Source organism: Caretta caretta, chromosome 3 (assembly GCF_965140235.1).
Source record: "Caretta caretta isolate rCarCar2 chromosome 3, rCarCar1.hap1, whole genome shotgun sequence".
NCBI lineage: Eukaryota > Metazoa > Chordata > Testudines > Cheloniidae > Caretta > Caretta caretta.
Window position 1 is genome coordinate 80,201,668 of NC_134208.1, and position 26,005 is coordinate 80,227,672.

Here is a 26,005-nt window from a genome sequence, read left to right on the forward strand (position 1 = left end):
CAGGAAAAGCCCTCTTTTACCTGGACCAGGTGGAGCAGCAAGGACTCCAGTTCTGCAGTCTTCATGGCACCACATGCTAGCATAATGCTGAGAGTGAAGAAAGGAAGGGAGTGCTCCCACTTCCCGTCCACAGAGGGAAAAGCAGGTCTTTGGTAACAGGAAGAGAAGGAAAGCTAGAGTCAGATGTAGCTCACAGCTGTAACAGTTCAGTGAAAATGGGGGAGGGGGAGCTGCCCCCTCCCAGCCCCTGGCTGCAGAAGCAGGCAGTCTGTGGGAGAAGGGGAAAGCGATTGTATTTCAAGCTCTTCTCCAAGCTGTAGCAGGTGAATGAGAAGAAGAGTTTGGTTATGTCTCCTCACTTCCAGGCAGGCATGGTAGAGCAGAGCAGGGAGGGATTGTCAAACCCAGCACCTGTGGATCGAGGGGGGCTGGAGGGCTATGAGGGATCACATGGTGGGATCCTTGCCATATGGGCAAGGAGCTGGCCCCGAGACTGGGGTTGCCAGTTCCCAGGTGATCTGTTTCTTTATCGAGTGGATTCCCCTACGCTGAGGGGTGATGTGGATCCTGGGGAAGCAAACATCCTTGGTGGTGAAATGGCTGCTTTTGGTCATGGGACAGCCAGCATAGACTTGATTGAAGTGGTTGCTTCTGAAATTGTTCCCACAGTACCGCAGGGCTGCAATGGGTCACCCACAGCCAGGGCATTCAACTGAACAGACTGCAGGAGAAAGCAGCAACGCTGCTGGCAGGTATGAGTTTGGTCAGCACCAGATGGAAGTTGCAGGGGTAGGGTCTGAACGTGAGCCCCTGCCACACAATACAGCAATGCGTGTCTGTAGGGGGAAACCCAGTGGGGTTCAGGGACCTGGCCCACTTTTCTCCTCAGGGGATTTATATGGGGGAGGAGAGCATGGACCTAGTGGGGTAACAAATATGCTAAGGGGAGAATCGAATGTCCTCGGAGCTATATCAGAGATGTCTGGGGTTCACAAACCTTCTACGAGTGCTAACCTTCAATTGTTGCAGCAGCTGGGAGCGCCCATGGGTGCAGGTCTAGAAGGGGCCCAGAGTCCACACAAACAGGTGTCTGTTCATTCCACAGCAAGCCCAACAAGGGCCCGAGACGTGTAACAATGTTTGCCTGTCATACAACGAAAATGGTTGTTTTCATCGTGTCTGCAAATTTAGGCACGCTTGCGAAATGTGCGTTGGGGTCTGTATAGCCCATTCTTGCTAGAACAGTAGGGAAAGGTTTCAGTGGGGGAACAGAATGGGCAGGTATGAAGCTGACCACAGGCCCGTGGGGCAGGAGCAGGGTATGAGAGACAAAACACAGGCAGGAGTAGAGAGAAAGCTGAAAACGGTGGGTTGGACAAAAGCACCACCCCCAGTTAAGATGTAGGTGTTAAGAGTGCTCCTTTGGGACTACCCTAACAAGATAAATGGTGCATATTTGTGGGATGGATTTACTGTGTGGTTTAGGAGTCACTTTATGGGGAAAAAGTATCAGGGGGGTAGCTGTATTAGTCTGGATCTGTAAAAGCAGCAAAGAGTCCTTTTGTCTATAAGGTGCCACAGGACTCTTTGCCACTTTTATGGGGAAAAGAAGTCATGTGATGTGTAAAATATTTAAGTCCTTAATGGAAATGGTCCATATTGTAAAGAAAAAGATTACACAGGAATTAAATGAGAATATGGTAGCGGGATCATTCAATCAGTTACTTAAACAGAACTTGCAGGTTTCTCCCCTAGGCTTGGTCCCTAAGAAGGCTTCAGGTAAATATTGCGTAATTCACCACCTGTCATAGCCATAGGGTAACTCAGTTAATGCAAAATAGACCAGGCTTTGTGTTGTGTGTGCTACTCCTCCATTGATGAGGCTGTGTGCATGGTTAGGTTTTGTGGCCTAGGGGACCTGATGGCTAAGTGTGATATCAAATCTGCTTTTCAATTGCTGCCAGTGTATCCATCTGACTTCAACCTTTTGGGTTTCTCTTTCAAGGGACACTTTTATTTTGATAAAGTTATGCCCATAAGATGTTCAATATCCTGTTCAGCATTTGCTACACTGGGCAGTGGTGTGGGAAGCTGGTTTATGGCAAGTAATACATTATTTAGATTATTTTTTGTTCTCATTTTTGGTGTGTTAACCTGTTTCAAGCCCTTGCTAAAAAAATTGGAGGGAAAAATCATAGGAACCTTCCACTACACTGACCTACCTGGGTATTTAACTAGACACATTGGCTGGTATATTGCAACTCCCTCAAGATAAGCTTCAGGAACTACTGGGCTTAAGAAGTAAAGGGGCCAAGAAAGTTACACTTCGTGAGCTGCAATCTTTTGGCTGCTGGGTAGTAGCATTTTGCACCTGGCTGGCAGCAGCCAGTGCAGGCATAGCAAGACTTCACCATCCTATAAGAATTTCTAGAGAGCTGAAGGAGGATTTGAGTATGTGGGAATGGTTTCTGAGCCATTTTAACAGGATGTCATTATGGAGGGAGAAATGGCTACTGGAGGCCAATTTAAAAATCCACTTGGATGCCTTGGGAGCTACAGGTTTTGCAATATTTTACCAAGGCATATGATGCACCCAGAAATGGCCCTCCATCTGGATGCAAAACAGATGCAGGATACAACATTTCTAGAATTGTTTTCCTATTTTGGTTGCAGTGGTCATTTGAGGACCAGAATTTGCTAACAATAGGGTGTATTTCTGGTGTGACAACATGGCGGTGGTACGTATTATCAATCACCAATCCTCCAAAGTACACAGGATTATGAGGGTGGTAGAGGAATTTATACTACAGTGTTTAAGATTTAACTTCTGCTTCTTTGCCAAGCATGTGCCTGGGGTCAATAATGGCATAGCAGATGCATTGTCTCATTTCCAGATGGACAGATTTCAGGAGCTGGCCCCGGGAGCCTGCAAGGAACCCAAAGAGATGCCGCTGGCACTAAGGAGCCTTGGTCTATGATGGCTGTCAGTGTAGCTCAGACGAAGGTGGCTACACGAACATAGTGGAGTTATGAGAGAAGTTTTAATGATTTTCTGCATTTTCAGGACCGGAAAGGCCTTTCCCCAATATGGCTAATTATAAAGGAACGTGTGTTGCAATATATGGTGTCATTAGCAACCCGACGATTTGTGTCCTCAACTATTGCCAATCGCCTGACCGCCCTTCCATTTGGCAGTAGGCTGAATGGTTACCCAGATCCTTGCAGCATTTTTTTAGTTCAAAGGTTTCTAGCAGGGTGATCACAAAACACTGGCCACAGGGAGAATATGTGTCATCTCATCACTGTTAATACACTTGGAGATCTGGTGCAGATCCTGGAGAACATATATTGTTGTGGACAAGAGGTGGCCTTGTTCACGAATTGTTGGGGCATTTATGATCAGTGAGCTAGTACCTGGGTCCTGGAGGGATTCTTCTGAAAGAGTCTTGGAACTGAGGGATATATGCTTGGTGGGGTGAGTGGTTACATAAACCTTGTGGAAATCAAAGACTGATCAAGGAAACTGGGATGAATCCATTATTCTATGGGTGGATAGTGAGCCCAGGATCTGCCCTGTGGAGGCTGTGGGCATACATGAAGATAAGATCAGGGAAGGATGGAACCCTTTTTGTTCATGGTGACAGGAGTCCCCTCACAACACACCAGTTTGTGACAGTGTTGAGATAGGGACTGACCGGTCTGGGGCTCCCAGCATATAAAAACATAAGAACAGGCAGACTTGGTCAGACCAAAGGTCCATCTAGCCCAGTATTCTGTCTCTGATAGTGGCCAATGCCAGGTGCTTCAAAGAAAATGAACAGAACAGGTAATCATCAAGCGATTCTTCCCTGTCACCCATTCTCAGCTTCTGGCAAACAGAGGGTAGGGACACCATCCCTGCTTATCCTGGCTAATAGCCATTGATGGCCCTAATCTAGTTCTTTTTTGAACCCTGTTAGTGTCTTTGCCTTCACAACATCCTCTGGAAAGGAGTTCCACAGGTTGATATGAATCTGGTTCCCACTCATTCAGGATCAGAGCAAGAACAGCAGTGGCCCAAATGGCTGTGGGGGCTAAGGCAAATTCAGACAATTGGGCATTGGCATTCTGAAGCACACAAACCACAGGTGGGGAATCCATCTTAATTTTTCATTGTGTTTTGATTCCAGATGTGGGTAGACAGTCCAGGCAGATGTTGATATGGAACTGCAGGCACAATATTGCTTACTGGGTGCATAGGTTGGCTTTCAAGTTATCTAGAGGTTCACAGCAGGGCCTCAGTGGTGAAGCAATTCTGAGCGGGCACAGGAAGACAAGCATGTTATGGGACCAACTGACACCCCTTCTGAACTCCATAGGGGCCCAGGAGTGGGTACCAGATATAATTGTGGTTCAGCTTGGGGAAAATTATTTGGGAACATGTAAAGGGGTAGACTTAATGCATAGAGCTAAGAGGGACTTGGGGCAAATCTTGGATTTTTCCCAAAAGTAAAAATTGTGTGGTCAGACATGCTGCAATGGAGAGTGTGGTGGGAAGTTGGGAAGCCTCCTCGGGTCAACAAGGCTAGAATGTATGTGAATAGGGAAGTGGCCCAATTCATTGCAGTTACTGGGGCAAGTAGTTTCAGAGTCAGACATAGCATGTGGGGCACTAGAATTATCTAGGAAGGATGGTGTTGGGATGGTGCTGAATTATTATGAACTACTGTGGTTAATATGAGTCTAGTAAAGCTTGGTAAGTCTTAATTTGCTTGAGTATTCTGGGAGCAAGGTTCTCTTAGCATCAGACAGGTTGGATGGAAATTTACTGACAGTGCTGAAATTGCACTTGGATGCTGACACAACTATGTATTATGAATGTTTACGTGAGGTCTCTGTGTGTATTTGTGCTGATCTGGAAGAACTATGGCCATGGCCTTCAGTCTGTTCTTGTTGTCCCTTACAAAAATATTAATCAGAAAAACAAGTTATGAAACGCCAACAGGGCATATTTTGGGGAAATGTGACTCCTTTGAGGAAAAGAATATAAGTACTGAAGAACATCATATGCTTTTGCCCTATCCCAATTAACATCTAATGAGATCGGTGATGCTGTAAGATGAAAAGCCTCAGGGTAGCCAACCCGGCTACGAGGGACTTTTGAGGGACTATTGAGCTTGAGGGTTTCAGGGTAGCCAGCACCCTGCCCTGGAGGATATTTAACAGACTAAATGCTTGAGAAGAAGAAGAAAAATATAGGCCTTCATCTCGAACTGGTAGCTATACCTGCTTTGTTTGCCAATCAGGATACCGTTTAGGGCCAGCATAGTTACTGAGGGTTTATGCTTGTGGAATTAGGGCTCATTAGGAAGAAGCATTGTGTAACCTTTTTGCCACCTGTCCGTGATTCTTTCAAATAAATAGTTTTGCACTGAAAAAAAAAAAAAAAAATCTAGGTTTTTACTGATGCTAATACTGTAAATTCTACCTAGTCATGGGCCAATAAAGAACCCAGCTCTTCAGACTTGGGAACTGACACATTTTTGGCCACTATTAAAGGGGGCATTAGGAGATGTCTGGGAACCCAGCCAAGCTAATTGCTGGCACATCCTTGTTGCAGATGTCCAGTGCAGGAACTCCAAAGGGAATGGATATAGTGGTCTCATAAAATGGATTGATAAAGACTTTGAAGGAGGTATTTGTTAAAGGAGTAGATGGGAGTTCAAGGGGCTCCGATGACTGGCACATCAGGGAACCAACACCCTGCTTTACAGTCCCCCTCATTGGGGGAGGGTGAGATGGTAAGGTCCTAGTATGGATTGGCTGGGGTCCAAAATGGGGTAAGAGGGAGGGCTGACAGACACCTCCCCAGGTATATATGAAAATGATCATGGAATTACCTACACTGTTATCTGTACTCCCAGAAGGTTAAGAATAAAGCTTTTGGCCTAATTAAACTACATCCAGAGCCTCCGGTCATTCCTCAAGCAGAGCTGGACAATAAGGCCTTGATATTAAATTGTTCCTAACCATTAGGATCAGGGATTTTTTTTTATTAGCATTTTTATGCTGCTATACAAATAAGTAATTCAGAAGGAAAAAGTATTGAAAGAATAAGTATCTAGTAACTGATAGTATGTGTAAATAGGAAGCAATTTATCAGTTCAAGGAGAGAAGCAAATTGGTATTCCAATTATTTTGTTTACAGAATTCCTTGATGTGCAGTTCTCATCATTAGACAACCTGAATTAATTCAGTTTTACTGGAATTATATTGAGGGGTAAATTTTCCAAGTAGTGTGTGGGGATTTAGCCAATAGAGCTCTTATTAAGGTTGATGGGCGTTACGTGGCTAAATACCTGTTCACTGCACTGTGAATGGGATTTACCTTCAGGTTTTTTTTTTTTTTTTTTTTTAAATGTGCTGAGAACTGCTGCAGAACTTGCATTACATAAATATCTGGTCTTCTCTGAATTTTTGGAATGAAAATGAATTTTTGGAAAAACCGAAATGATTTTCAGATTTTTTTAATCTTTCAATATAAAGCCACATTTACGGTAAGCTTTTTTCCTCCTGAAAAGAACTTTTAAAATCCTTTAACATAAAGAAAAGATTTCCCTATACTAAAAACATACAGTCAAAACTCTTTATAGGAGAAAACAAAGGCACAAACTTTTCAAGCTTAGAGGAAGGAGTTTTCAGTACTTATAGCACAGAGCTATACAATAAGCAACTTCATAAAGTCCCTATTCTCCAACAATATATGCAGCCTTGAAAATAAAAGGGATTTTGTCATTCTGTATTGTTGCAAATTAAGGTCAGCTTTCTTATTCTTTTTCATTAAAGTGACTCTGAGCTTGTCTTCCCATGTCCCATATTCCATATAAAGAGAGTGAGCATCTTAGAACACATAAGAAGTAAACAAAATAAAATCCCAGAAAGAACAATAAAATGCAACAGCAAAAGCAACAAGCAAAAGAAAAGCATTCACATCTCCAATGGCTTTATCTTCACATATGTCTGTTTATAAACTGCACAGTATAGCTATGCTTTAAAAACCTGAAGAATTAGACTGCCATGGTTACAGGGGCAGCTGCACTTTACACCCATTTTGTCTGTCTAGTGCACCCTTCAGATGACAGGCCTGGCTTCCTCTACCTCTCTCAAGGGTGGAACCACACAGTCCAACCACTCTGAGACTTGATCTCCGAGTTTCGGCCCCCATTTTCCAGCTGTGTTAACCTGACAGGCCCAAATGGGTTTGGCACCACTATGCCTTTTTTCTCTGAGACCCTGTGACCAATTAATGGGACTCAAAAACAGCTTCTTCAAAACAAAGCGTTATTTATTCACCCAAAGGTACATAGCATGCAGAGCAAAAGATAAAACCAAGAAGGCCTATATACATATTCCCCTTAACTACACCTTTCCTTCAGTCCAGCTAACTTCATCTCTGGCTGGGAGAGAAAAACTGCCTTCTGCAGCATACTCTGTGACTCTCTCTCTCTCCCAGTGTTGTCTGTCCACATGCCACCAACTCACTCACTCCCCAGTCCTTCCTGCCTATTACTCATGGGGGAATTCTGCATCACTGCGCATGCACAGAATTCATATCCCCCGCAGATTTCTTTGTTTCCCTGCAGAAAAATGAATTCTGATGGGGAAGCAAAGGGAAGCCACAAGAATGGTCAAGTGCCCCTCCCCAGCAGCAAAGGCAGGTCAGTTTGGGCACCTGGAGCAGTCAGAAGAGATGTAAATCACTACTGGGAGGGGTGCAAGTGAGAGAGAGACACACACTCTGTCTTTCTTGCTTGCTATTGCAACATGCTCTGCATGGAGGGGCAGGGCATTGGGGTGTTTTTGAAGAGGTAGGTATGAGGCAGGCTCGGTCCCCTGAGGAAGAGCAGAATGTAGCAGCCTGCTGGCTGAGTAAATTTTTCCTATTGTCTTTGTGAATTCCCCCAGGAGTATAAAACAGGTGTAAAAGTTCTAAGGCTCTTTTACATTGCCAGAGTGGTGTAAAGGACAGTGTGGTGCTTATGCTTATGGTGCTTTTGTAATTAGTATTTTTTTTCAGTCCATAAATTTAGTTCAGTTCTATCAAAATGTGCTCCATGAACTGTTTGCTATTGACCTTTCAGGAGATGATCAGTAGCCAACATAAATTATGAGTTTGATTCCCTAGCCCTCACTTGCTCTTCAGTTCCTATGATGTAACACTGAGCATATGACTGCATATATTGGTTGACTAATAACTGGAAATAAAAGGTCAAACCTAGGTACATTACTATTAGTCAATGGGGGTTGGGAATTTTCTCTAATGCTCCCTATTCTCATTCTCCATTCATTGTACTATAATTTAAATAAATTACCAAAATAATTGAAACCGGCATGATTATATTGCTTTATTTTGATAAATAAAACATGGAATTTTGCAAATTTTTAAAATAGCATGCAGAATTCCCCCAGGAGTAGCCTATGCTAACATCTTTAAAATATTAGTTTAACTTTTGATTCTATGTTCAGCCAGGAGCAGTAAGCTTTGCCAGTCTGGTGGACACTAGACGAGGTGGTGTTTCCCACTTAATTTTTCCCAAGGACACTTAGTATTACCAGTGAAAGCATCTTATCCCCATCATTAAATCCTCCACTATTGGGCAAAAGGGGAAGAAGAGTGGCATTCTATGTCAAAAATGACATTATCTATTAAGAACCTGATCCATAAGTATTTAAGATCATTTTCTTCCGAGTTATCAGTGACCCAAACAGGTAAAGAACAAGATGGGATACTAGGTGGTCTGTAGCAGACACCAACAACTAACACTAGGGAACAGGATGACCACCTCTTTACACCCCATCTATAATGTGTAGGAAGCAACACTCTGATCGTTAATCAGACTACAATTTGGACGGCATGCTGGACGTTTCATGCTGCCAGTACTAAGACATCCTTGGAATTTCTAAACATTATAGATGACAATTTCTTAACTCAAAAAGTGTTACAGCCAAGATAGGAAAAGGTCTAATAAAGAATTCCCCTAACAGATAGGCACTGATCACACAACTAAAAGTTAATGGTAGCTTAAGTACAAGTGATCATGACTTTAATATTCAAGCAGAAAAGAGTCCAGACAAGTAATATATATATGTATACTTAGTACTTTCACAGGGCCAATTTCACAAAGCTGAAAACAATTATGAGCCAAATCAGATGGGATGAAGAATTTAATTGGAAAAATGTGAATGATACTTGAGAATCATTTAAGAACACTGTACTAAATGTCCTAAACCCCATAGTCCCTCAATTGAGAAAGGTGGCTATGCTAGTTAAAAAACCTCTTTGGTAGAGTGGAAGAGAAGGCAGCTGTAAAAAAAATGAAGATATATATACACAAAACAAATGGAAGAAAGGGGAAGTTGATTGTAGTGAATATAAATCAGAAGTTATCAATTTTCTACAATTCCTAAGGGAAGCCAAGGAGAAATCTATGGCCAGCAGAGCTAAGGAAAATAAGCAGCTTTTAAAAAAATATATTAGGAACAAAAAGAATCCTGGCAATGCTATTGGTCCATTACTACATGGAAATAGTAGAATTATCAATAATAATGTAGAAGAGGCAGGTTTCAGAGTAACAGCTGTGTTAGTCTGTATTCGCAAAAAGAAAAGGAGTACTTGGGACACCTTAGAGACTAACCAATTTATTTGAGCATAAGCTTTCGTGAGCTACAGCTCACTTCATTGGATGCATACTGTGGAAAGTATAGAAGATCTTTTTCTACACACAAAGCATGAAAAAAATGGGTGTTTACCACTACAAAAGGTTCTCTCCCCCCACCCCACTCTCCTGCTGGTAATAGCTTATCTAAAGCGATCACTCTCCTTACAATGTGTATGATAATCAAGATGGGCCATTTCCAGCACAAATCCAGGGTTAAACAAGAACGGCTGGGGGGACATAGAGACTGTCTAGTTTGACCAATGTACATGAGAATGGAGCATTGCTGGAAGAGGCAGTAGTGCTCAATAAATATTTCTGTTCTATATTTGGGGAAAAAAGATGGTATACTCTTATCATACAGTTAAGACTATTTCATTCCACTGATGCCAAACAGAAGCTACTAAAATTAAACATCTTTAAATCAGCAGGTCCAGAAAACTTACATCCAAGAGTTCTAAAAGAGCTGGCTGAGCTGCTCACTGGACAATAACACTGATTTTCAAGACGTCTTGGCGCACTGGGAAAATTCCAGAAGACTTAAAGAAAGCTAATGTGCCAATTTTTTAAAAGGGTAATCAGGATGACCTGGGTAATTATTAGGTCTGTCACTTGACATCGATCCTAGGTAAGAATGGTGTGGCTGATATAACACTTGATTATCAATTAACAAAATTAGGGTAATGTAATTAATGAAAATCAACATTGCTTTATGGAAAATAGAACCTATCACTAATCTTTTTTTTAAATTAAATTACAAGTTTGGTCATAAAGGTAATAGTATTGATGTAATATTTAGACTTCTGTGAGGCCTTTGACTTTGTACCATGTGACATTTTGATTAAAACAAATAGAAAGGTATAAAATTAACATGGCACACATTAAATAGATTTAAAACTAGCTAACACATAAGTCTCAAAACGTAACTGTAAATAGAGCATCATCATTGAGTGTGTGTTTCTGGTGGGGTCCCACAGGGATTGGTTCTTGGCCCTATGCCATTTAACATTTTATTAATTACCTGAAAGAAGACAAACTCATCACTGAAAGTTTGCAGATGACACAAATTGGAGGAGTGTTAACTAATGAAGAGAACGGGTCACTGATTCAAAGTGATCTGGATTGCTTGGTAAACTGGGTGCAAGCAAACAATATACATTTTAATATGTCTACAAAGAAAAGTATACATCTGGGAACAAAGAACGGAGGCCATACTTACTATTTCCCAGGATAGAGTTTCCCCCGTCCTGTGACTCTGAAAAAAAAAGATTTGAGGGTCCTGGGGGATATTCAGCTAAACAGGATATCCCAATGTGATGCTGTAGTCAAAAGAGCTAATGTGATTCTTGATGAATTAACAGGAGGATATTGAGTAGGAGTAGTGAAATTATTTTGTGTCTGTATTTGCCTGCTGGAATACTGTGTTGTTCTAGTGTCAAAGTCAGGAAGGATGTTGATAAATCGGAGATGGTTCACAGAAGAGCCATGAAAATGATTAGACAACATATGGCATGTTTTCTATTCATAGAATATCAGGGTTGGAAGGGACCTCAGGAGGTCATCTAGTCCAACCCCCTGCTCAAAGCAGGACCAATCCCCAATTTTCGACCCAGATCCCCTAAATGGCCCCCTCAAGGACTGAGCTCACAACCCTGGGTTTAGCAGGCCAATGCTCAAACCACTGAGCTGTCCCTCCCCCTTTTTTTATATTTAAAGTGAATTTAGCAATGTTGTATTACCCCACTGTGGATTTGGCTCTGGTGGCTACAGTTTAAAGCTCAGAGTTATCTCTGCCTCTTGTTTCAGATCTAGAGCTTCTAGGAATACATGAAGACCAAGAAAAGTAACACAAACATTCACAAGAACAATGTCCAATATCTTGTATCAATTTTATTAATGTTAACAAAGTTATGAATATCTGAGCATAGATAAATCCTATATGTATCCACACACAAATTATAGCTACAGTCAGACTCACATCTTCTTACCTAGTGTTAGGGTTTGATGGGTCTCATGGATTGATCATGAGTAGAAGAATGGTTCCTGCAAAGAGTTTCTTCTAGGAAGTTCAATTTTCCCAGTCTGGGCACACTCTTTTTATAATGTGATTTTGACTATACCCTGTGCATGTGCATGAAAATATCAACCCTCCTTTTCCTTATTTGTATTGTATTCCCCAAGAATATTGGTGTACCCCATTTCCTATAGGTTGTGTATAGTGCCTTTTATTCTCATTAGTGTTGATGCACAACCTGTATCCTGTGGTTAAGGCATGTGTTGGGGGGTGGGGAAATGTGCCTGTAGAGCATTTTGTGATCTAAAATTAATTTTAGAGCTAATTTTTTGCTGTATAATACCACCTCTTGGCACATCGTTTCCTGTAATCTTATGGTATTTGATTATTCTTCAGTCCCTTATTTATGTCCAGCATTTCTTAATTCTAAGGCCTAAAATGGCTAAGCTAAAAATCTTACAAGCCTCAGCCTGTAGGCCTTGCATTTCAGCCCTCCCCACTTAGATACCTAATACATATTTATCTCTTCTAACTACTGATCAGTCTTATACTTCTATAATCCTATCACCACAAAGCACACAATAAATAATAAAGAAATTGGTTACATATATATTGGTTGATGGAGCTCCTTCAGTCTATCCAGCTTAACAAAAAAGAAAGTTAAGGGGTGACTTGCTTACAGTCTGTAAGCACGTATATGGGGAACATATTTAAAAATGGGCTCTTCAATCTAGCAGAGAATGATATAACATGTTCCACTAGCTGAAAGTTGAAGCCAGACAAATTCAGATTGGAAACAGTGAGAGAATTAACCATTGGAACAATTTACCAAGCATCATGGTGGATTCCTCCATCACTAGCAATTTTTAAATCAAGTTGATCTTCCCCCCTCCCCCCAACAGTTATGCTCAGAGAAATATTTTGGAGAAGTTCATGGCCTGTGCTATGCAAGAGGTCAGACCTGATGATCAGACTAGTCTCTTCTAGCCTTAGAATCTATGAATCATTGTTTGGGGTCCTGCTTGCTTTCTCCCTTACAGCCTCCTTTGATTTTACTTTATGCACTCAGGCAGGATAAAAATCACACAGATTAACTGAGGGGCATATGTATTTATAAAAACAATGCACACAACTCCCTCATTCTCCACAGTGACAAATGACTCCAACAAATCAAGGATGACAGTGTTACTGTGTCAATATAAAACACCCATTCTCTGAGTAAACCAATGTTCTCAGTTTTAATTTATGTAATATATTTAAATTATAATACTTCACTGTAAAATATTTTCAGCAGTTTTTTTCTGGGGGAGAATAAGATTCATGTTAACACTTGTAATAATGGGGGGGGTGCTTTTTTGTTCTGAAAAATCTGGTACCATATGTCTAAGAGTACTATTCATATCCGCTACCCTGGTTCTCTTTTAGCTGAAATACTGGGTTTTGTATCTTCATTTCCACAAAACTAGTGGAAACGGTGACAGGTTTAACTGTTCCCAATCACTGGAAAAACAAAGACGACTAAGTGCACAGGCAGTACAGACCAATACTCTGACTGGTTGACATTTCATGTAGAAATGTCCAGGGTATTAATGAAGAAATATTGACTTTGGTTACTAATGTGCTTCCAGTAAAACCGTAAGTGTCAATGGCCCTGATCCATTGAGATCCTCTGTGTGGGCAGGACTCTTGTGGAGCCCAATTCACTTAAATGGGACTTTCCTCATGCAAAGCAGCTTTCAGATTAGCTTTCAGGCTAATATCATTAGTATGACAGTTTTGCATAATTCTAACACTGTAGATTTTCATCCTACTCTTAATGTAGAGTCTTACTATTCATGACAGTTATTAGTGTAGCCTATATTTAGGTTGAATTAATATAGTAATTAATAGTTCTGTGTTAAACCACAGTAACCCTAGTGAGTAAGTCCATTTCCCGTGCTGCTACAGTTTTAGAATCAGCAGGAGGAGAGTTACCCAGAGGGATTTCCTTAGGTCTGAAGCCTGTAGAAGAATGAATGCAGTGACCACAAACACAGCTACAAGTAAGTAATTTTGCCTGTATCATAAGGTTCCCTAAGCAGATAAATCAATGTCATTAATACATACACAAAATCTGAGGGAGAAGTGTACTCATACTCATATTCCCAAAGATATCAGAGTCAGGTGGCTCTCTCAACCGGTGGAGATCTCCTGATGGGATCTTCCCTCACTATCTGCACCAGAAAACCTAAGTTTATCTTGTGTGATGACCCCACCTTATGCATCTGCATGAGGATTCCAATCCCTTTTTCCTTATCTGTACTTCCATACCCCATACATTTTTGGGGTGCTCCACTTTTCATAGGTTGTTCTTAGATACTGATGAGAATAAGCGGAACTATGTAAACAAGTCCAATGGTAAACAGTGACAGCAGAATTTCCCATGATGTTACAGTCTTGCAGTCTAGAGGTGTATATTGTAGCATATTTTCCCCAAACTTCATCCACTGGCATATTCTTTACAGTAATCTTCTAACTTCACTGGTACAGGGTTACTCCTGGGTCACCTGCTATGTAGGCCCTGCTTGGGCCTGAGGCCTAATATGCCTAAACTGCAATCTTACAGGCCTCAGCCTGTAGGCCTTGTGTTAATGACTTACTTGGCTTATAGGCCTAACATGCACTCACAAGTGAGCATCAACCTTATATTCCTATGATCCTAGCCTACTTAAACCTATCACATTAATTATAATTAACCAGAACAATAAATCCTATTAAAATGATTAAATAAAATAATTGGCTACATGAGGAGTAGGCAAACTGCAAAAGGTATATATGTCTACACTGCAGTTTTGAGCAAGTGTCCTAGGCAGGTAGACAGGCTCACACATATGGACTTATGGCTGAGGTGGTAGTTCAGGATCTGCAGACTGCCCAGTCCCTGGGGTCTAAAGTCAGGTGCCTAGTCCAAGTCTCTGGTGGAGCTCCAACATCAACACTGCAGTGTTTAGTGTGCTAGCTCAAATCCCACTACTGTGAGTCTCTCTATCCAGATTAGGAGGCTCTCTCCCATCTGTAGTGTAGACATACCCAAGATGTTTGGAGGCCAATCCCAGTCTTGAAAACTGTATAGGCAGGACATAACATTATGAATACATTTCTCCTGAAATTACTTTCGGAAGCTGATTGCTCCTTTTGTTTAAAAACCCATAAATGTTTCTTTGTTCAGTACTTCAGGTGCAACCTCACATTACAAGTCATACTAAATTGTATGTCATACATTTCACATCACAAAAACAAAAAGACTGGAATCAGTGCTTTATGAAATTTAAATACTGATTTTCAGAGTGAAACAAAGGAAAACACAGATTTTTATTCCTTAGGTATGTTGAGCAAGAAAAAAGCTTTTTACACAAATGAAGTAAATATGTAGGAACAAAAGAATGGCCATAATTGGTCAGACCAATGGTCCATCTAGCCTCTGACTGTCAGAGGCTTAGGGACACAAAGAGCATGGGGTTGCATCCCAAATCATCTTGGCTAATAGACACTGATGGACCTATCCTCCATGAACTTATCTATTTTTTTTTTAATCCCATTACAGTTTAACCTTCACAACATCCCTTGGCAATGAGTTCTACAGGTTGACTATGCAAAGTAGTACTTCCTTTTGCTTGTTTTAAACCTGCTGCCTATTAGTTTCATTGAGTGACCCCAGTTCTTGTGTTATGTGAAGGAGTAAATAGCACTTCCCCCCCACACACACACACACTTTTTCACACTATTTGTGATTTTACAGACCTCCTTCATAATCCCCCCTTAGTCATCTGTTTTCCAGTTGGAAAAGTTCCAGTCTTATTAATCTCTCCTCATATGGAAGCCGTTACATATCCCTAATCATTTGTTGCCCTTCTCTGTACCTTTTCCAATTCTAATATACCTTTTTTGAGATGGGGTGATGAGAACTGCCTGCACTGTTCAAGGTGTGGGCTATCATGGATTTATGTAGTGATATTATGTAATGGTTCTCACTCGGGGTCCAGCTGGGAAGCGTGGCCTAGTGGTCACAGCTGCAACTCCTGACTTCCAAGGGGAGTGTGGGGAGGGGAGCCAAGGCCCTCCTAGTCTGCTGGACTCCCACTTAAGACCCTTTGGGCTACTAGTGGTCTGGCAACTCTCCCATCCTCCCTGGGCCTCTTTGTCTCCCTCACCCCCCAGCCAGGGTGAGGTTAGTCCAAGGCTTTCCCCTGGTGAGGAAGTTCAAACCAAAGTAAGTAAGTAGGGGTTACCAGTGTCCAGGGTCCACATTATACTTCCCTTGCGGATTGTCTCTGGGTTAGGCCCCTTTGGGCAGCTGTGTCAGAGCCTTTAGGCTTCCCTCTGCTCTGTGCTGCTAGATCTGTGGCGTGTAGGTCTGCTCACCTCCAGCTCTTCCACCCAAATGACCCAATTCCCTGTCTTTTAATGCCTCCAGTAGATGGAGCATTTGCTGCAGGTGTGGCTGGCTGAGACCAAAATAAATCCTTAACCCTTTGTTGCTCAGTGTACACCCCACCACACATTATGATATTTTCTGTCATTATCTAGCCCTTTCCTAATGGTTCCTAACATTCAGTTAGCTTTTTTGAATGGCACTGCACACTGAGAGGATGTTTTCATAGAACTATCCACAATGACTCCAAGATCTTTCCTGAGATCACATAGTTTAGATACCATCATTATATATAGAGAGAGTTGGGATTATGTTTTCAAATGTGCATTATTTTGCATTTATAAACATTGAAATTCATCTGGCATTTTGTTGCCCAGTCACCCAATTTTGAGAGATCCCTTTGTAACTGTTAGCAGTTAGCTTTGGACTTAACTATCTTGGGCAATAGTGTATTGGCTGCAAATTTTGCCACCTCACTGTTTTCCAGATAATTTATAAATGTTGAACAGCACTGGTCCCAGTACAGACCCTTGGGGGACACCAGTATTTACTTTTCTATATTCTGAAAGTCCAACTACACTATATCTGGATCACCCTTGTCCACACGTTTGTTGATCCCTCAAAGAATACTAATAGATTGTGCATCTTCAATTTCCCTTTACAGAAGCTGTATTGACTCTTCCCCAACAGATCATGTTTATCTAGGTGTCAAAAAATTCTGTTCTTTGCTACAGTTTCAACCAGTTTGCCTGGTACTGAAATTAAGCTTACTGGCCTGTAATTGCCAGAATCAGCTCTGGAACCTTATTTAAAAAAAAAAAAATTGGCAACACATTAGCTATCCTCCAGTCATCTGGTACAGAAGCTGGTTTAAGTAACAGGTTACATACCATAGTTAGTTCTGTAATTTCACATTTGAGTTCCTTCAGAACTCATGGGTGAATACCATCTGGTCCTGATGACTTATCATTTTGTTCCAAAATTTACTCTATTGACACCTCAATCTGGGACAGTTCCTCAGATTTGTCACCTAAGAATGACGACTCAGGTGTGGTAATCTCCCTCACATCCTCTGCAGCGAAGACTGATGCAAAGACTCCATTTAGCTTCTCCACAGTGGGTGCTCCTTTAGTGCCTTGATCACTGATTTTTTGGCAGACTTCCTGCTTCTGATGTACTTAATTTGGGTGGTTTGCTAGGGGCTTTCCCCCTGCCCCCCAATTCTTTGGCTTGCCCAATTATACTTTAAAACTTGCCTTGCCAGAGTTTATGCTCATTTCTAGTTTCCTCAGTAGAATTTGACTTCCAAATTTTAAAGGATGCCTTTAAACATCTTTTGGATTTGTGACTAGAATGGACCTCCTGGGTCATTCCAGTCCAGTCTCCTGTCACAGGCAATGCTGTCTTGTAATCCCTTAGATAAATTTATCAACTTTTTCTTATATCTTGTTAGGTTTTAGATAAGTTACGTAGCCACTACTATTGGAAGGCTATAAAAGTGCTGGATCATATTAAAGAAGTTCTGTATTAAAATCACGAGTAAGTTTGATTCCCCATAGTTTAAATTCCAGGGCATTACTAATTAAGAGGTCTCTTGGTTTGGGTTTTTTTGGGTTACTGTTTCTCTCCCTCTGTGTGAAACTTGCAAGCTGCTAATTGTGTTAGTACATCCTAAAACAGAGAGAGACTCAAAGGGATACTTTGTAACAACAGAAACAGCACACAGAAACAGCACACAGAGACTCCCCATCCTTTTGTTGTATTTATCTCACTTTGTTAACAATTGTGATTAAAATAGAGATAGAGGATGTATGTGGATGGATGCTTGATGTAGATAGTAATTGAATGATCAGGGAGGTGCCAGCCTAGGAGTTCAGTATCAATCAGCCAAAGAATGTGCAGAGTGGAGACAACCAGATGACCCCTGGGGGGCAGACTGGAATCCACCCAACAGCCTCAAGGATGGGAGAACCAAAGAACAAGATAACATCTGGCAGCACAGAGCCATCAGGAATGTGCCATCTGCTGACTGATTCAGCAACAGCATGATGAAGCTATTCCCATAGACTGGCATAGGAATAAATTCTGACAAGATTGGACTCTAGAAACTGAACTTTGAGTCTGGTTCTGCTACTACCCTCCAAGAGCATTGGATGCACATCTGACAGAGACTCGGCTCCATCCTCATGCCTAAGTTAACTGGCCAGTAACTTGGCATGAGCAACCTCTAGGCTGGTAATTAGAACAAATTTGCAGAACCTGTGTGTGTGTATGTGAGAATGAATATGAAACTGAATGAAATGTTATAGCTATAACTGCCTATTATTCTTTCTGTATTCACAATAAATGTGACATTTTGTCTTAACCCCTTTAATAAGATCCTGCTGGTTTTTATTTTATTGGTATAACAAAAGTGGTAAACAGGATGCCCCTGATAATTATAAAATGGTCAGTTTGACTTTAGTCTGGGGAGGGGAAATAGTCAAACAGTGATACAGGACTTGATTAATAAAGAATTAAAGGAGAATGTAATTAATGCCCAAGACGACGACTTTATGGAAAATAGATCCTGTCAAACTAACCTCATTTCTTTTTTGAAAAAATTGGCTGATAAAAGGTAAGAGTTGATATATACTTGGACTTTTGTAAAGCATTTGACTTGGTACTGCACAACATTTTGATTAATAAATTCGAAAAATACAAAGTCAACTTGACACATACCAATTAAAACCTGGCTAACTGACAAGTCCCAAAATGAAATTGTAAATGGGGAATCATCTGAGTGGTTGTGTTTCTAGTGGGGTTCTGCAGGGATCCCTAGTCCTATGGTATTTGCCTTTTATGTCAATGACCTGAAGAAAACAATGTCACCGATAAAGTGAGCAGATGATATAAAGATTGTGGGAGTGGCAAATAATAAAGAGAACATGTCATCGCTACAGAGTGATCTGGATCCCCTGGTCAGATCAGCTGAACATGAGCTCTGTAGTCAAAATTACTAATGCAGATCCTTGATGATAGACAGGGAATCTTGAGTGGGGAGGTTATATTACCACTACATTTGGCACTGGTGGAACTGCTGCTGGAATATTGTATCCAGTTCTGGTGCTCACAATTCAAGTAGATGATAAATTGGAGATGGTTCAGAGAAGAATCACAAGAACGATTAAAGGATTGAAAGGCATGCCTTATAGTAATTACTCAAGGATCTCAATCGGTTTAGCTTATCCAAATGAAAGATAAGAGGTGATAATTACTGTCTATAAGTACTTACAAGGGGAATGAAACTTTCATAATGGGCTCTTCAATCTATCAGACAAAGGTATAACAAGATCAAATGGTTGGAAGTTGATGCTAGACAAATTTAGACTGGAAACAAGAGAGTTATAACCATTAGAGCAATTTACCAAGGACTCTGTTAGATTCATCACTGGAAATTTTAAAATCAAGATCAGCTGTTTCTCTAACATATATGTGTAGTTCAAACAGACATTAATTCAGGGAAGTCCTAGGACCTGTGTTATGCAAGAAATCAGACTAGATCACCACAATGGTCCCTTCTAGCCTTATAATATATGAGGTGATCAGACTTTCACAACTCCCTTTGAGATTCTATTCCATAATCTAATGGGCCTCACCTAGATTGAAGGATACTGGATATTTAGTTATTTTAAAAAAGGAGAAGTAGACAGTCTGATTATGATTGTGATGTAAAAGCTGCAGAATAAAGACAGTGAAGAAATACACCTAATGATTTTGAGAGCCATTCACAATGTATTTTTGTGTTGTAACATTTAAGAATGCATTGTACTTATGAAGTAAAAGGAAAGGGAAAATAACTTCATGCTACAGTAAAGGAATTGGGGGAAGAATCTGTTAATATAGGGCCAGGTTTATCACTGGGGTAGTCCTACTGAACTCAGCAAAATAATACTGGTGATGAATCTGGCCTATTTCATCTAACAGCTTTTGGTGAAGGAAAACATGCAATTTAAGGCAGAACTTGCTATTTCTCAAAACTTTTGAGTCTTGCCATTAGTAATTCATCAGCGGTGTACATCTTCGACTTTTTGTAAAATGATCATTTATCTTTTGACACTTTAACCTTTATAATCCTTTTACAGCCAAGATAAATATTATGGGATCTCACTGATTTTGGGAAATACTTCTTTGATTAATGTTATGCTGTTTAGATTATAGGATTTCTAACCAGGCAAGTACAAATGTGCTACTTTAAAATGACTTTGAATACAATCCTGCAGATTTAGAATCACCATAATGGGATTACATTTCTTAACAAATGTGACTTTGGATACAAGTACCCTGCTTTATTTTCATTTAGAAAAATGTGCAGTAGCGTGAGCACCTTTGGAAGCAGATTAAAGTGAATTTTTACTAGCAACTATTTTTTCTTAGAGATAAAAAATATGAAATAGTAGCATGTAGACAGTTACCAAGACAACAGTCTCCTTATTTGAATACAAAAATAGTACACAGGGGAGTAATTCTGTTGGTAAGAAAACAAAGCTAAGTTATTCGTTTTATATGTTGATTACCTGAGTCTATTGGTTTACTGTCAGTGGGATAAGTTATTTAAAATGTTAACTAAATGATTAACCATATTAAGACCCAAGAAAGCATAATGATATTTACTTATCACATCACACAATGGGCTACATATTCAAAACACTGTCTGGGATTTATACATCTAAAAATTTGAGAGTTTAGGCATGGCGATATTTGCACCTCCTTGAGAATCGTGGATTTGCAAATAATCTATTCAAGCCATTGATGAAGTTGATTCCCTTTGCTGCTCAGAATTATTCCGTCTAAAAGGTGGTGGAGTTAGCATGTCCACAGAACCAGCCTCCCACTTTTTTATGGGGGGGGGGGAGAAGAGGTGAGGGAGTCAGGGTGGGAAGTCCTACTGCTTTGCCTGCTGGTCAAGCATATGAAGCTAGGGAGAATCCAAAAGGCAGATTACAACTCAGTCATAATCTGCCTTACAGTCTGTTTTACCAGTCCCATAATGAGACTGATGAACCTGAGGAAGATTCTGAAGCCAATATGCGGTTGTATCAAGTTGCACATAAAGTGTGAGAACTGAATAATTAACAGTGACATGCAGACAGGCAGGCTATTCTGATGTGAGATACTGCACATCTGATGTTCTGGCCTCAAGGGTGCTACTCTTGGTGGATTTCAGTGTGCACTGTAAATATGCTGTATGCTTTGTGTAGGCTGTGTCCTACTATATTTTTATGGGGAATATAGATGTAGTTGTGAACTCATGCAATTGCCCCAGGTCCTGATGCCCAGTGATCCAAATTTTCTGGACATTATATATTATAGGTTTCAGAGTAGCAGCTGTGTCAGTCTGTATCCGCAAAAAGAAAAGGAGGACTTGTGGCACCTTACAGACTAACAAATTTATTTGAGCATAAGCTTTCATGAGCTACAGCTCACTTCATCGAAAGCTTATGCTCAAATAAATTTGTTAGTCTCTAAGGTGCCACAAGTCCTCCTTTTAATATATATATTATGTGACTTCTATGGGATACTGAGAACATAGCAGCTGAATGAGGTATTACATTAGCGCATCAGCCTAAACTGATCATTGGGATTGAGCACTTTGCCAAACAACCCTCCATTTTCTTTTTCATATCCTGTAGATGTCTGAATTGCCCAGTTTATAGACAATAGACATTTTCCCCCTTAAACTGAAAGTAAGATCACTCACAATTTAGAATACGTACAATTACCAAAGAAAAGAAACGCATGGCTCCTGATATAAAAGTAATTTGTTTCTGAAGAATATAAAGGATATAAATAGTTACTCACTCTACCACTCTATTCTTGGAGGAGATGTATAAGGAGTAGCTCATCCATCCTGGACATGTGGAGAAGGAAGATCGTTTAGTAGGTTATGCTAAAATTTGGAATACAGTAACCAGGAAAAAGGGTCATCACAAATGTTTCTGCTAATTTATATGTTCAGCCTGTGGAATAGCTGGCTGAGTACACATGTAATATTGGTGAGCGCAGACCATTAATTCTGCCCACACCATCCCCAGTCACAAGCCCTATCTACTCATACTCCCTTATTGGTTCTCCCACACTCCCCCAATCTGTCCTAAATTCAATCAGATTGACTTTCACCTCTCAATCTCCTCCCACTCATTTATCCCTGTTCAGCCGCCCCTCACTCATTATCCTCTCCCACCCCCAATTCCCTCTCCTCATTTTTCTTGTCTCCCCTCTCACATTCTCTCTTCCTATCCCCCTTCTCACCCAACCCACTCCTGAACTTGTGTTCTTTCATTCCTCATACTCACCTCAGATCTCTTTTCACCTCCCTCATTCCTGCTCTGTCATTCAGCCTCTCAATTTCACTTTGTTGTACTAATTTTGATGGAATATATTGGTCTAAAGAGTCAAAGGTGTTAATGTGACCATGCCACTGTCCAACATTAAACAGTGGCAAACAGTTTGGGGTGTGGTATACAGAGACATCAGACTGCTGAGTACCATGGCTACCTTCACTAAAAATCCTTTTAACTGTTTATTAAAGATACATAAAAAGAAACAGTCAAAGCATTTGAAAAGTATTAAATAAGACTTTCATTGTAACATCTCGTTCTTTCACTGGAGAATTTTTAGAAGATGCTCATCCCCCTCTATTTAACAGTCTTTTAGATAGTATTAAAGATGGCAACTGTACTTTTAGGAGAAAAGATGTGCTGGAGTTGTTAGACTCCAATCCCATTTCCTATAGGGCAACACATACAAAAGGAGAAAAACAGCAGAAAAGATAGAAAACCCAGCTTCTGGTGTGGACTTTCACTTGCAACCTCACTGCTGGAGACATGTACAACACATGGTTTTATCAGACACTCTGAGACCTGGTAAACTTGTACCAGTATCATACTGTTTAGAGAATTGCTTTTAGCTTCCTCTCCGGTCACAGGCTTACAGCTGTGTTACAAAATATAGTCTTGCTCAGCTAAGCCAGACTCTTATTAGATAGAAAGAAAAAAGGAGAGGGATAAGAAAGAAATAAGGTGGGGAAGGAAAAGAACACAGGGGGTGAGACAGTCTCAAATCCTAGATGGCTTTGGGAATTTAGCCAAAGCCAGTGGAGGTAGTGATATAATCTGGGTCATTTTCTTTGGTCCAGTCTGGTTAAGACATTTCTGAGGATTAGGACAAAGATGCAGCGTTACATTGTTAACGAGGTCCCAGGACATGGTGCGGATGGCAGCCATGATGGTGAAACTTGCCCTTTTCTGTTCTCCCATCTTGTAGTCAGACAGCATCCTTCCCCATTTCCATTACAGCAGAGCTTGGCCGTAGACGATGGATCGTGTGATGTGGTCAGGGTGAAAGCTGGAGGCATGCAGGCATGCGTTGTTCTAAAACGCTTCCTCAGCTCTCGTCCCCTAAAGCCCCTACTCTACTTGCGCTATATTGATGACATCTTCATCATCTGGACCCATGGAAAAGAAGCCCTTGAGGAATTCCACCATGATTTCAACAATTTCCATCCCACCACCAACCTCAGCCTGGTCCAGTCCACACAAGAGATCCACTTCCTGGACACTACAGTGCTAATAAACAATGGCCACATAAACACCACCCTATACCGGAAACCTACTGACCGCTATTCCTACCTGCATGCCTCCAGCTTTCAGCCTGACCACACCACACGATCCATCGTCTACAGCCAAGCTCTGCGATACAACCGCATTTGCTCCAACCCCTCAGACAGAGACAAACACCTACAAGATCTCTGTCAAGCTTTCTTACAACTACAATACCCACCTGCAGAAGTAAAGAAACAGATTGATAGAGCCAGAAGAGTTCCCAGAAGTTACCTACTACAGGACAGGCCTAACAAAGAAAATAACAGAACGCCACTAGCCGTCACCTTCAGCCCCCAACTAAAACCCCTCCAACGCATTATTAAGGATCTACAACCTATCCTAAAGGATGACCCAACACTCTCTCAAATCTTGGGAGACAGGCCAGTCCTTGCCTACAGACAGCCCCGCAACCTGAAGCAAATACTCGCCAACAACCACATACCACACAACAGAACCACTAACCCAGGAACTTATCCTTGCAACAAAGCCCGTTGCCAATTGTGCCCACATATCTATTCAGGGGACACCATCACAGGGCCTAATAACATCAGCCACACTATCAGAGGCTCGTTCACCTGCACATCCACCAATGTGATATATGCCATCATGTGCCAGCAATGCCCCTCTGCCATGTACATTGGTCAAACTGGACAGTCTCTACGTAAAAGAATAAATGGACACAAATCAGATGTCAAGAATTAGAACATTCATAAACCAGTCGGAGAACACTTCAATCTCTCTGGTCACGCAATCACAGACATGAAGGTCGCTATCTTAAAACAAAAAAACTTCAAATCCAGACTCCAGCGAGAAACTGCTGAATTGGAATTCATTTGCAAATTGGATACTATTAATTTAGGCTTAAATAGAGACTGGGAGTGGCTAAGTCATTATGCAAGGTAGCCTATTTCCTCTTGTTTTTTCCTACACCCCCCCCCCCAGATGTTCTGGTTTAACTTGGATTTAAACTTGGAGAGTGGTCAGTTTAGATGAGCTATTACCAGCAGGAGAGTGAGTTTGTGTGTGTGGTTTTTGGGAGGGGGGTGAGAGAACCTGGATTTGTGCAGGAAATGGCCCAACCTGATGATCACTTTAGATAAGCTATTACCAGCAGGACAGTGGGGTGGGAGGAGGTATTGTTTCATATTCTCTGTGTATATATAAAGTCTGCTGCAGTTTCCATGGTATGAATCCGATGAAGTGAGCTGTAGCTCATGAAAGCTCATGCTCAAATAAATTGGTTAGTCTCTAAGGTGCCACAAGTACTCCTTTTCTTTCACAATGGTATCCCTAGATAGGACTGTAAACAAGAGTTAGAGTGCTTGCAAGTGAGAAAATTGTAGTTGTCACCAAGCAAGGGGCGCTCTCGTTGGCCACACCATGACAGCCCCACTCCCAGCCTCACACCTAGATCTTTTAGCTTCAGGGAGCAACATAGCAACCAACACAGGGAGCTTTATACATTTTCTGCTGGGTAGCACAACCTGTTTTCACTTCTTGGCAAAGCTGATGTAGGTCACTCAGAAACTGACCTGTTCTGTGGGCAAAAATTTGAAATGTTCAACCAGGATATGATATCCCTTATCATCCAATGAGATGTTTGCTTTATGGCTTCTTGCAATTTTGAATGGAAAATTCCAGGATCTTTGTGCCATACCAGTTTGCATAAGATATGTTGAGTCATACATTAAACATCTCCTGGCTTAGCTCCAGTGAGCAACCTACTTCTGAAAGTTCCTTTCCATGGACCTCTCTGTGGTCTGGTGCTTTAGCCAACTTTGCAGGATTCTATGCTCTTTCCTTCACCACTCCCATCTATCTGCAGAAATGTCCATCTTAAAGTTAGAGCAGAGTCTTTATAAAAACTCTCTTCGTGATCCTGAATGACCATCTTAGTTTATATACTTCATCATACCGCATTAAAGTCCTTTGATTCATTTGCTTGGTCAAACATCAATAAGCATTAACAATTAATGAAGGCACAAAACAGCTATATATGCACCTCTGCACCAGGACTTCATTGCTCTCTCCACTTCAGTGATAAGTTTAGTAAGATCACTTCGCAAGCAAAACTCCATGCAACCACCAATCATCTGGGTAATCAAGTCTTAAAGCTTTATAACTAGGACCCTACCAAATTCACAGCCATGAAAAATGCATCATGGACCGTGAAATCTGGTCTCTCCCTGTAAAACCTGTTTTTTGTTTGCTTTTACCCTATATTATACAGATTTCACAGGAG